The following is a 13,269-nucleotide window of genomic DNA, read 5'->3' as shown; positions in this document are numbered from 1 at the left end:
AAACTGTTGAAATCTTTGCTTAGTATAGAGTTGATCTTCTGTACATAAAGATAATTAAAAATGAATCTTAATGAAGAATGGGATGGGAGAGGGAGTAGGAAGCGGAATGGGAGTGGGGGTGGGAGGGAAGATATGGGGGGAAGAATTGCTATATTCCTAAAGCTGTACCTATGAAATTTGTATTCATTAAATAAAAGCTTTCTTTAAAAAAGAAGAAGTAGGATAGCGGTTAGTTGGGAGAGGGAGGTGGGACAAGAGCACAGAGGAACTTTGGGCATGCTGGTAATACTCTGTTTCTGGACTTGGGTGTGGTTACAGTTGTGTATTCAGTTTTATAAGAGTTCATTGAGCTGTAAATATATATATATATTTTTTTATTTGACAGATCCCGTGTGTGTGTGTATATGTGTGTGTGTATGTATATATTTAAGATTTATTTTATTTATTTGAAACACAGAGCCACAGAGAGAGGTAGAGACAGAGAGGTCTTCCATCTGCTGGCTCACTCGCAAGATGGCTGATACAGCTGGAGCTGCGCCAATCTGAAGCCAGGAGCCAGGAGCTTCTTCCAGGTCTCCCACATGGGTGCAGGGCCCAAGGACCCAGGCCATCCTCCGCTGCCTTCCAGGACCACAGCAGAGAGCTGGATTGGAAGAGGAGAAGCCGGGATGAGAACTGGCACCCAAATGGAATGCCAGCACTTCAGGCCAGCACTTTAACCTGCTGCGCCACAGATGAACTTGCGGAACAGCTATAAAGGAGAGTAAGTAAGAACTCCATAAATCAACATGCATGGATTTCCAGGGTCTATGGTTACCTGAAAAAAGCAAACTGTAAAAAAGCATCTATACAGGGGCCAGTGCTGTGGCGCAGCAGGTTAAAGCCCTGGCCTGAAGTGCTGGCATCCCATATAGGCGCAAGTTCTAGTCCCAGCTGCTGCCTTCCCATCCAGCTCTCTGCTATGGCCTGGGACAGCAGTAGAAGACAGCCCAAGTCCTTGGGCCCCTGCACCCACGTGGGAGACCTGGAAGAAGCTCCTGGCTCCTGGTTTCGGATCGGCGCAGCTCCAGCCGTTGGGGCCAACTGGGTAGTGAACCAGCAGATGGAAGACCTCTCTCTCTGTCTTTACTTCTCTCTTTAACTCTGTCTTCTAAATAAATTAAATAAATCTTTTTTTAAAAAGCATTTATACAATACTATCCTTCCTGTATGAATAAAAGGAAAACAATAAGATATTTGTGTGTTTGCTTGTGGAAAAAGGAGAAGGGAAGGGGAGGAGCAGAAAGGAAAGGGAAGGAAAGGCAGGAATAAGCCAGAAGCTAATGAGATTGGTTTAAGCCATAGACACACAAATATCTTGTTGTTTTCCCTTTATTCATACAGGAAGGATCGCATGCAGGAGGCTTATGACGATAGAAATTTGTCTGTCACAGATCTGGAAGTCGGCAGACTGTGGTCAGGACGGCAGCATGATCAGATTCTGGTGAGGGATTCTGGGTTGCAGACTGCCAAATTCTCCTTGTATCAGCACAGGACAGAAAGCAGAAGGAAGGATGCTCTCTTGAAATTCTTAAAGGGCATTGATCCCACTCCAAGGGCTCCACCATCATGACCTCATTTCATCCTAACTATCTCGTATGTCTTTGTCTCCTAAAACCACAACTGTGGAGAGGAGAGTTTCAAGAAATGGATTTTGGGAGGGCACAAACATTCAGTCCACAATTTACCTGCAAGGTGGGGGCAAGAGAAGAAGGAAGGAGTGGGAACAGGGTAGAGGAGTAAAAGGGAATTGGCATTTTGTGAGGGAACTATTTGTATAGTTTTGACTTTCAGAACTACATTAATGTTTTTATATACCCCACATTTTTAATAAAGATTTATTTATTTATTTGAAAGGCAGAGTTACACACCGAGAGAAGGAGAGGCAGAGAGAGAGAGAGAGAGAAAGGGAGAGAGAGAGAGATTGAGAGAGGTCTTCCCCAATGGCTGCAATGGCAGGAGCTGGGCTAATCTGAAGCCAGGAGCCAGGAGCTTCTTCTGGATCTCCCACAGCCTTGCAAGGCTCCAAGGATTTTTGCCATCTTCTACTGCTTTCCCAGACCATAGCAGAGAGCTGGATTGGAAGTGGAGCAGCTAGAACTCCAACCAGTGCCCCCATCAGGTGTCGGCACTGCAAGCGGCTGCTTTACCTGCTACGCCACAGTACTGGCCCCAATACTCAAAAATATTAACCAGAGTGTGAGAGGCACCCCAAAATGGAATGCAAACAATAATAGATGAACCCAACTGTGCTACAAACAGATAATAGAACCACACTGAAGGAATTAGGAAAGACAAAAGATATGTCAAGTAATTTTGGATAGCAGAATTTCACTATACATTCTAAGGCATCAATTGACAAATTATGTTCTTTGGTCCAAATCCAGCTCACCATTTATTTTTGTAAGTTTTATTAGATACAGCCATGTTCATTCATTTCTGTTATTGTCTAAGTCTGTTTTTGCATTTCATGGCAGAGTTAATAGCTGCAACAGAGGTCATAAATACACAAAGCTGCAAATATTTGCTACTTGGCTCTTTATTGAAAACGCTTGCAAACCTCTGTTCTAAAGGTGAAAGAGAAAAATAATTGTGCACAAATATATGTAGTTAAGAAATTTGTTTTTCACAACTGAATGTGTTAGCAATTCCAAAATTACTTTATATGTATTCTGGGATTAAGCAAATAAGTAAATATATTTTGAGTACTCAAAACCAGATTTTATGTAAAATTAATGTCAAGGAATTCTAATTTAATCTATCATTTCAATGAAATATTTGAGGGAACCTCTTTTTCTCTTACCTTTTAGTATGGAAATTTTAAGCATACATAAAAATACTGAAAATAATGCACTGAACACATGACTTAGCTTCAATAATTATCACTGTTTCGCTTTAACAGTTTTGTCTATTTTTAGTTCCCTCCCTTGCATTTTGTCTGTTTTTGCCTGGTATATTTGAGGCACATCTCAGATATGTTACTTTACCCATAAATGTTTCCAATATGTGTACACAACTTATAAGGACTTTTTTCATAGAAACGTCTCAAATCTTCAAAAGCGATGTTTAAATGTACCTTAGTGATTAGTCAATGCAATTTTTTAAAAAGCTTTTATTTAACAGATATAAATTTCATAGGTATAGCTTTTGGAATATACCCACCCTCCCATCTCCACTCCCTTCCTACCTCCTACACTCTCTCCCATCCCATTCTTCATTAAGATTCATTTTTAATTACTTTTATGTACAGAAGATCAACTCTATACTAAGTAAAGTCAATACAATTTTTGAAAAGAAGAAATTAAGACTGACCCTCCAGATGATAAAAACATATTATGTTTTAAAGCTACAGTAATTAATACCGTGTATTTGCCCAGGAATGGACGAGCAGGCAACTGGGGGAACACAACTTTGCTCACTGCTAAGATATACACTGGCAAAATTTTTCTGGACTGCATTCTGGCAACGTGAGTCAAAAGCTTTTAAAATGTACGTCCTTTTGTGGTCTGCCAATTAGTCTCAAATGATTTGGAGAGAGAGTGGAAGCAAATATGAGAAAGTCAACTGGTAAATCAAGCTGAAAGGCATACTAGAGTTCTATTTTACTGTTCATGCAATTTTTCTACAGATTCAAAAAAAATTTTTTTTTTTTGACAGGCAGAGTGGACAGTGAGAGAGAGAGACAGAGAGAAAGGTCTTCCTTTGCCGTTGGTTCACCCTCCAATGGCCGCCGTGGCCAGCGCGCTGCGGCCGGCGCACCGCGCTAATCCAATGGCAGGAGCCAGGAGCCAGGTGCTTCTCCTGGTCTCCCATGGGGTGCAGGGCCCAAGCACCTGGGCCATCCTCCACTGCACTCCCTGGCCACAGCAGAGGGCTGGCCTGGAAGAGGGGCAACCGGGACAGAATCCGGCGCCCCGACCAGGACTAGAACCCGGTGTGCCGGCGCCGCTAGGCAGAGGATTAGCCTAGTGAGCCGCGGCGCCGGCCTCAAAAATTTTTTAAAGATTTATTTATTTGAAAGACTGACAGATAGAGGGAGCGAGACGGGGGCAGGGAGAGGAAGAGGTCTTTCATCCTCTGGTTTACTCCCCAAGTGCCCAGACCTGGGGCATGCTAAAGCCAAGAACATGAAACTCCACCTGGGTCTCCCACATGGGTGGCAGGGTCACTTGGGCCATCTTTTGTTGCCTTTCCAGACTCATTAGCAGGGAGCTGGTTCAGAGGAAGTAGAGCAGCTGCGACTTGAATGGGCACTGATGATATGGAATGCCAGCGCCACAAGTGGTGGCTTAATGTGCTGAGCCACATGACCAGCTCCAGATTTGAAAATTCTTAAAGGTCAAAGTTTTTTTTTTTTTTTTTAATGTGCATAGTTTTTATTCTGAAGGTCTAAGAATTTACTCAGAGAAGAAAAGATGTGCATGAAGATGTACATATGTCCAATGAACGACATGGAAGGCTGTTCCTTTCAGTGTTGCACATAATGGTAAAGAACTAAAAGCAGTTGAAAGACTTTAAAGCAGAGTGCTGTGAATCATTGCAGCACATGCATAAAATGCATTTTAAATCATCCTGGAGGAGGGTTATGGAACCGTTTTCTGCCAAGGGCCATTTGGATATTTATTTATAACATCATTCATGGTCCATACAAAAGTATCAGCTTAAAAATTAGCCTGCTACAGATGTATTGGATTTCAAGTCCCACCTGTGGATGCTTTGGCAGGGCCAGACCAAGTGATTTCATGGGCGTTAACAGGCCTGTTCACCTTCCCAATCTTGTCTTGGAGAACTGATATGCTGTCATGCAAAATTTTCGTATAGTGTTATTTTTTGAATCACAACTCTTTGTTTGTAAGTAACAGAGATAGCTTAATAGTTAGGTTGTTTTTCTCTCTGCTTCAAACCAAGCTTTTCACATTTTCATAGTCTGCTTTTGTGATGCTGGGGCTGTAGTACTCTAAGTATTTCTTCTTAGGTTCTCTTCCAAGTTTTCAAGTTTTTTCCCCCAAGATTTATTTATTTATTTGAAAGGCAGAGTTACAGAGACAGAGAGAGAGAAAGAGAGAGAGAGAGAGGTCTTCCATTCACTGGTTCACTCCCCAAATGGCCCTAATGGCCAGGGCAGGGCAGGAGCCTGAAACTCCAAGTCTCCCACATGAGTGGCAGGAGCCCAAGCACTTGGGCCATCTTCCCCTACTTTCCCAGGCCATTAGCTGGGAGCTGGATCAAAGGTGCAGCAGCCAGGACAAAAACCGATGTCCATATGGGCGCTGACAGCAGCCTTACCCACTATGCCACAACACGAGCCCCCAAGTATTCGATTTTAAAACTGTCAACCGCATTCCTTTGTTTCATCCTAAAGGTAAGAGAGATCTCTGCTTCCTGCAGTTGCTACCTCTGGGCCGCATTAATGTTTTCTTCTTTTAACTTTCATTTAATGAATATAAATTTCCAAAGTACAGCTTATGGATTACAATGACTTCCCCCCCCCCAACTTCCCTCCCACCCGCAACCCTCCCCTTTCCCGCTCCCTCTCCCCTTCCATTCACATCGAGATTTTCAATTCTCTTTATATACAGAAGATCAGTTTAGCATATATTAAGTAAAGGTTTCAACAGTTTGCACCCACATAGAAACACAGAGTGAAAAATACTGTTTGAGTCCTAGTTATAGCATTAAATCACAATGTACAGCACATTAAGGACAGAGATCCTACATGAGGAGTAAGTGCACAGTGACTCCTGTTGTTGACTTAACAAATTGACACTCTTGTTTATGGCATCAGTAATCACCCTAGGCTCTTGTCATGAGTTGCCAAGGCTATGGAAGCCTTGTGAGTTCACTCTGATCATATTCAGACAAGGTCGTAGTCAAAGTGGAAGTTCTCTCCTCCCTTCAGAGAAAGGTACCTCCTTCTTTGATGACCTATTCTTTCCACTGGGATCTCACTCACAGAGATCTTTCATTTAGTTTTTTCTTTTTTTTCCCCCAGATTGTCTTGGCTTTCCATGCCTGAAATACTCTCATGGGCTTTTCAGCTGGATCCGCATGCCTTAAGGGCTGATTCTGAGGCCAGAGTGCTGTTTAGGACATCTGCCATTCTATGAGTCTGCTGTGTATCTCGCTTCCCATGTTGGATCGTTTTCTCCCTTTTTTATCCTATCAGTTAGTATTTGCAGACACTAGTCTTGTTTATGTGATCCCTTTGGCTCTTAGTCCTATCATTATGATCAATTGTGAACAGAAATTGATCACTTGGACTAGTGAGATGGCATTGGTACTTGCCACCTTGATGGGATTGAATTGGAATCCCCTGGTATGTTTCTAACTCTACCGTTTGGGGCAAGTCAGCTTGAGCATGTCCCAAATTGTACATCTCTTCCCTCTCTTATTCCCACTCTTATATTTAACAGCGATCATTTTTCAGTTAAATTTCAACACTTAAGAATAACTGTGTATTGATTACAGAATTCAACCAAAAGTATTAAGTAGAACAAACAAAAAAATTACTAAGAGGGATAACGTATTAAGTTGTTCATCAACAGTCAGGGCACGGGCTGATCAAGTCACCATTTCTTAGTGTTCATTTCACTTTAACAGGTTTCCTTTTTGGTGCTCAGTTAGTTGTCACCGATCAGGGAGAACATATGATATTTGTCCCTTGAGGACTGGCTTATTTCACTCAGCATAATGTTTTCCAGATTCCTAACAGGGATCACTTTTCAGTTAAAATTTAAACACCTAAGAATAATTGTGTGTTAATTACAGAGTTCAACCAATAGTACTAGAACAAAAAAAAATACTAAAGTGGATAAAGCATCCTTGTACATCAATAGTCAGGACAAGAGCTGATCAAGTCACTGTTTCTCATAGTGTCCATTTGACTTTTCAATTCGTCAGTATTTAGTTAGCAGGTTCTGATTCTTGAAAGCTAGTTTGAGTCTTGAAGGAGAATTTATCACAATTCAAATGTGTCTTGTGGAATCCCAAGGCGGAATTACCTCAGAAAGGGCATAGGAGAAGAAAATGATTAGCTACCAAAAAAACACAGGAAATGCCTTCTCATATCTTGTCCCCGCTTCTCTGTTTAATTCTCATCTTTCTGCCTAGCAACCACCTCTGATATTCAGTTCACACATCAGGTTACAGTTGTACCCCAGCTTTGAAGTTTTAAAATTTCCTTCACTCAGGAGATAGCTCAGACTGAATCAGAATATTATGGCTTCAATTTCAAATTCCTCATAGAAAGACTCTTATGGACCTGGCTGGGTCATCTGTCCACAAGTGATCTGACTACCTGTGACCAAGCCACAAAGTCATCTAACAGAGATATGGTTGTCTGGGGTGCATCTGTAAGAAGGAGGAAGCAAGTCGGACCATTGTGAACTAAGCCAACATGCAAAAAGAATCTATACAGTAAGTTGAGTGCAAATGAAAAAGAGCTGTGTGTAATGCAATCCCATATCTGTAAAATAAAACAAACCAAATTTCTCTGTCTATTGCTAAAACATATCCAGGAAAGCCTGGAAATATTTTTATGAACAGGAAAATATGCATATACTAGAAGTGTGTCTGTATACAAGGATGCTTTTTTTTAAAAAAAGATTTATTTATTTATTTGAAAGGCAGAGTTACAGAGAGGCAGAGGCAGAAAGAGAGGTCTTCTATCTACTGGTTCACTCCTCAGATGGACACAACAGCCAGAACTGGGCTGATCTGAAGCCAGGAACCAGGAGTTTCTTCATTTCCAGGCCTCCCACGTGGATGCAGGGGCCCAAGGACTTGGGCCACCTTCTACTGTTTTCCCAGACCATAGCAGAGAGCTGGATCAGAAGAGGAGCAGCCAGGACTCAAGCAGGCATCCATATGGGATGCCAGCATTGCAGGTGGCGGCTTTACCTGCTGCGCCACAGCGCTGGCCCCGAGATGGATACTTTTTAAAGATTCATGGAAAAGATAAGAGGCATATCACGAAAAAATTATGTATGGATTTCAAAATCTTTTTGTACCAAAATAATTTTTTAAAATATTTATCTATTTATTTGAAAAACAGAGTTACAAAGAGGCAGAGAGGGAGAGAGAGAAAGGTCTTCCATCCGTTGGTTCACTCCCCAGTTGAGTACAATGGCTGGAACTGTGCCGATCTGAAGCCAGGAGCCAGGAGCTTCTTCCAGGTCTCCCACATGGGTGCAGGGGCTGAAGGACCTCGGCCATCTTCTACTGTTTTCCCAAGCCGTAACAGAAAGTTGGATCAGAAGTGGAACAGCCGGGACTTGAACAGGCACCCATATGGGATGCCAGCACTGCAAGCGGCGGCTTTACCTAGTTCGCCACAGCACCGCTCTCCCCAAAATAAATTTTAATTCTATTTTCCATTAAATTTTAAAAAAAATATTTTATTTATTTGAGAGGTAGAGTTACAGACAGTGAGAGGGGGAAACAGAGAGAAAGGTCTTCTGTCTGTTGGTTCACTCCCCAATGGCCACAATGGTCAGAGCTGTGCCAATCCGAAGCCAGGAGCCAGGAGCTTCTTCCAGGTTTCCCACATGGGTACAGGGGCTGAAGGGCCTCAGCCATCTTATACTGTTTTCCCAGGTCACAGCAGAGAGCTGGATTGGAAGAGGAGAAGCCAGTACTAGCACCGGCGTCCATATAGGATGCAGGTGCCGCAGGTGGAGGATTAACCAAGTGAGCCACAGCGCCGGCCCCTCCATTACATTTTTTGAAGTACCAATTTGTGTGTGTATTTAGCTATTCATTGTGAAATAATTTCAGATTTACACAGGAGTTGTAAAAATAGTGTAAAGAATTCCTATATTCTTGTCACCCAAGTTCCATAAACGTAATCTGCAAAAGTGGTTTAATCTTCCTTTGTCTTTCATGACTTTGACACCTCTGCACAATGCTTGCCAATAATTTTGTAGAATGTCCCTCTTTTTTTTTTTTTTAAGATTCATGTATTTATTTGAAAGGCAGAGTTACAGAGAAAGGGGGAAAAAACAGAGAGAGAGAGAGAGAGAGATTTTCCACCTGCTGTTTCACTTCCCAAGTGGCCACAACAGCTGGAATTAGGCCTGTCTGAAGCCAGGAGCCAAGAGCTTCCTCCAGGTCTCCCACACGGGTGCAGGAGCCCTCAAGAACTTGGGCCATCCTCTACTTCCCTCCCAGGCACATTAGCTGGGAGCTGGATCGGAAATAGAAGAGCTGGGACACGAACCAATGTCCATAAGGAGTGCCTGCACCACAGAAGGCGACTTTACCCATTACACTGTAGAGCTGGCCTCCATTTTTGGTTTCTGATGTTTCTTCCTGATTAAAATCAGGCCGGCGCCGCGGCTCACTAGGCTAATCCTCCACCTAGTGGCGCCGGCACACTGGGTTCTAGTCCCGGTCGGGGCACCGGATTCTTTCCTGGTTGCCCCTCTTCCAGGCCAGCTCTCTGCTATGGCCCGGGAGTGCAGTGAGGATGGCCCAAGTGCTTGGGCTCTGCACCCCATGGGAGACCAGGAGAAGCACCTGGCTCCTGCCTTCTGATCAGTGCGGTGCGCTGGCTGCAGTGCACCAGCCATGGCGGCCATTGGAGGGTGAACCAACGGCAAAAGGAAGACCTTTCTCTCTGTCTCTCTCTCTCACTATCCACTCTGCCTGTCAAAAAAAAAAAAAAATCAAATTACATTTTTTGATGGATATTGTCAGTGTAATACACCAGAAGGCACTTGATCTGCCTACTGACTGGTAATATTAACTTGATCTCTTGGTTAAGATGGTGTCTGCCAGGTATCTCTAATATAATATTATTTTTCTCTTTGCTATTAGCTAGTATCTTCTGGACTAGTACTTTAACACTTTGTAAAAGCCCAATTTCTCTATACATTAGCTCATTAATTTTAGCATTCATTAATGACGTTTGGGGAGCGGCAAGATGGCGGAATAGGAAGGGAGCACACTGATAGTCCGGGGAGAGACAGTTTAATAAAAGTGGAGATACTCTGCAGGTTCAAGGAAGAGTAGGGGAAGAAACAGCAGAGGAAACTCTTCTGGAACTAGTGATTCACAGTGGTCCTGCGTGGAGAGCATGGGAGCCCACAGTTTGGGACACCAGCAGCAGACTCAACACACCAGCGCTGGAATGCGAGGTGAGCCGAACCTCAGTAGCCTGAGACACTGGCAGGCAAGCTTCGGAAAGAGGAGACTAGAAGGAACAACCCCATGGGGAAAAGTTCACCAGGCTAACTAGAAGAGAGAGAGAGGAAAAAAAGTGACCGATACAGACACAAGTTTTTCTCTCTCTGCTCACCTCTCAAAGGCAAGCAAGACAAAGAGCAGGCGCCATCTTGGACATATGTCATAAGCAGGGCGACCTCAGGTCTGCACTGGCCCTGAGCCTAGCAGAAAAACCTAACTCTGGGTGGGGGGATGAATTAACAGGAGATTAGGATGAAGCTGTGGTACTACTGAACTGAGACTGTGAAAAAAGAGACGGTGGGGGAGAGAACTCACGGAATTCACATGAGTACTCTCCAGAGACACTACAATTCGGTAACCTAGGCAACCCAGTGGAAGACTGCAGGAGAATTTGAGCCCACACTGAGGGCAGAACAGATTCCCTGTGTGGTCCTTGGGAAAGAGCTTCCAATCTCTGGCTCCTGTGGGTATATTATTTGCCTGCTAACTACCTCCAATTCTGTTCAGCTGTGTGGAATTACTTCCCTTTTGAATCAAAAAAAGAAATAAAGAAAGAAAGAAAGAAAGAGAGATTTACCACGCCTAACCTGGGAGTGTCACCTTTTGCACACCCTTAACCCTGAGGAACCAAACAGAGCTCTCAGGCCACACCCATCTCAAGCCTCTAAGACTCCATCAAAAACAGTCCACTTAATCTAGAGTCATAGTATAACAAGAAAAAACACCACAGTGAAGAAACCAAAGAATATCTCCAATATGCCAAACAACAAATGCAAAAACCAAGGTAGTAAGAACAAGGAAGACACTATGATGCCCCCAAATGAAAAAGACACCCCAATTCAAGATTATGAAGATGATGAGATAGAAGAAATGCAAGAAGCGGATCTCAAAAAATTGATAAGAACATTAAGAAGTTCTCAAAAACAAATTCTTGAACTACAGAAATCCTTAATGGACAAGATACAAAATCTTTCTCGCGAAAATGAAATATTAAGGAGGAATCAAAATGAAAAGAAACAACTAGTAGAACATGAAACTGTGATAGTGACGAGAAATCATAATGAAATGAAGAATTCAATAGATCAAATGACAAACACATTAGAGAGCCTTAAAAACAGAATGGGTGAAGCAGAAGAGAGAATATCAGATTTAGAAGACAGAGAACAGGAAAGGATACAGTCAAACCAAAGAAAAGAAGAGGAAATTAGAAATCTAAAAAATATTGTGGGAAATCTACAGGATACTATTAAAAAACCCAACATTCGGGTTCTAGGAGTTCCTGAAGGCATGGAGAGGGAGAAAGGATTAGAAGGCTTTTTTAGTGAGATAATAGCATTAATGACGTTTGCCTGAAACAATATTTTAAAAGATTTATTTATTTAATTGAAAGTCAGGGTTACACAGAAAGAGGAGAGGCAAAGAGAGAGAGAGGTCTTCCATCCGCTGATTCACTGCCCAGTTGACCGCAATGGCTGGAGCTGCGCCTATCTGAAGCCAGGAGCCAGGAGCTTCTTCCAGGTCTCCAGGACGGGTGCAGGGGCCCAAAGACCTGGGCCCTTTTCTACTGCTTTCCCAGGCCATAGGAGAGAGCTGGATCGAAAGTGGAGCAGCCGGGACTTGAACCGTTGCCCATGTGAGATGCCGGCACTGCACGTGGTGGCTTTAACCCACTAGGCCACAGCACCAGCCTCTGAAACAATTTTTAAAACGAGAGTGTGTGCACCCCCACTCACCGGTTCACTCTCCAAATGACTGTAATGGCCAGAGCGAGGAATCAGGAATCCATCTGGGTATCCCAATGAGCCATCACGACTTCTTTCCTAGGATCCACATTGGTTGGAAACTGGAGCCAGGAACCAAAACAGGTACTCCAATATGGGACACGGGCATCTCAACCAATGGGCTAAATGCCCTCTCTCTTGCTGAAGCAGTTTTCACTGTGGTGTCTGGGAAATGGTGATTTTCTATTTCTATCACTTCTTCAACATTTGTGATTTGGAATTCTATTGTGAGGAAAAATCTTCCCCACTCTAATAGTTATTTATTCAATTTTTATCACTTCTCGATTTATGGGTGGTTGTTTTATTTTGAGGATTACAACCTATTACTATTATATTTATTTTGTTGCTTGAATTGTCACAGATTTGGCTTGGGATACTTCCAGACTGGCTCCTTTGTTCATCCAACATGTGCCTATCATTTTTTGAGCACTAAATTTTTGGCCTTACAAGAGGTTCCGGGCTCATTCTGCTCTTTCCCCCTTCTAGCTCTGGGACCAGCCATTTCTTCAAGGATTCCTTGTTTTCTTTTGGAAAATTGCATTTATAAAGCAAGATCTGAACACCAGATATATTTATTCTTACTGACAGTCCAGTAGCTGAAGGTAAGGAATATTTTCATCTGTATTTCATAAAATAAGAAAGTGAGATATCAAGACGTTAAGTAATGTGTCTAATTATTTTTTAGGTGCTGCAGCCAAGATTTGGACTCAAACTGACTCCAGAATTGATGTTCTTGACCACTGTGTATATCCTATTAATAAAACTTGAACAAGCTAGTGCAACATAAACTAATATCTTCGATATAAAGCCTGTGATTCTCTAATCAAAGAGATTCAAGAATGAAATGCCAACTGTCAACAATAAAAAAAAGAAGAAATATAAGTGAATACTTATTCAGTCTTATTTGGGGGAGAACTCTGTCAGTTTCTAAGTGTTCACTACTCAACTATATCATTTACTTTAGGACCAACTTCCTTTCATCAGCTGTGGCAGGAAACAGTTTTTTAAAAAAAGTGCTTCTATCTCCAATTTTTTCTAAGGGATCATGCTCCTGGCTTGTCTGTCTCCCCACCCCACCTCCGTTTGAACTTTGTTTGCATTGCCTTCTCTGTTAGATCAATCAACTTTGAACTAGGGCTTCCTCTTCTCATTGTCCTGTCTGAATTTGGCATTTTGACCCCAGCCTATTGGTCTTGGCACTAGTGACCCAGAAACTCCATAGGAAACTGACCTGGTAATTATTATCTTGGCTCTGTTCACCACA

At 42.7% G+C, this 13,269-nt stretch overlaps 1 long non-coding RNA gene across 1 annotated transcript in view; it reads left to right on the top strand.

Moving 5' to 3' along the window:
* Positions 1 to 12,887, top strand: part of LOC138848617 (uncharacterized) — a 30,837-nt gene extending 17,950 nt beyond the window's left edge. Inside the window, exons 2-3 of the long non-coding RNA XR_011386636.1 lie at positions 12,492 to 12,607; positions 12,691 to 12,887. This is a non-coding gene — a long non-coding RNA (uncharacterized lncRNA). The remainder of the gene's footprint in view (positions 1 to 12,491; positions 12,608 to 12,690) is intronic.
* The last annotated feature ends 382 nt before the right edge of the window (positions 12,888 to 13,269 follow it).

This window comes from Oryctolagus cuniculus, chromosome 2, assembly GCF_964237555.1.
Source record: "Oryctolagus cuniculus chromosome 2, mOryCun1.1, whole genome shotgun sequence".
Classification (NCBI taxonomy): Eukaryota; Metazoa; Chordata; class Mammalia; order Lagomorpha; family Leporidae; genus Oryctolagus; species Oryctolagus cuniculus.
The sequence above is the reverse complement of the archived record's forward strand: the minus strand, read 5'-3'. Positions and strand labels throughout refer to the sequence as shown.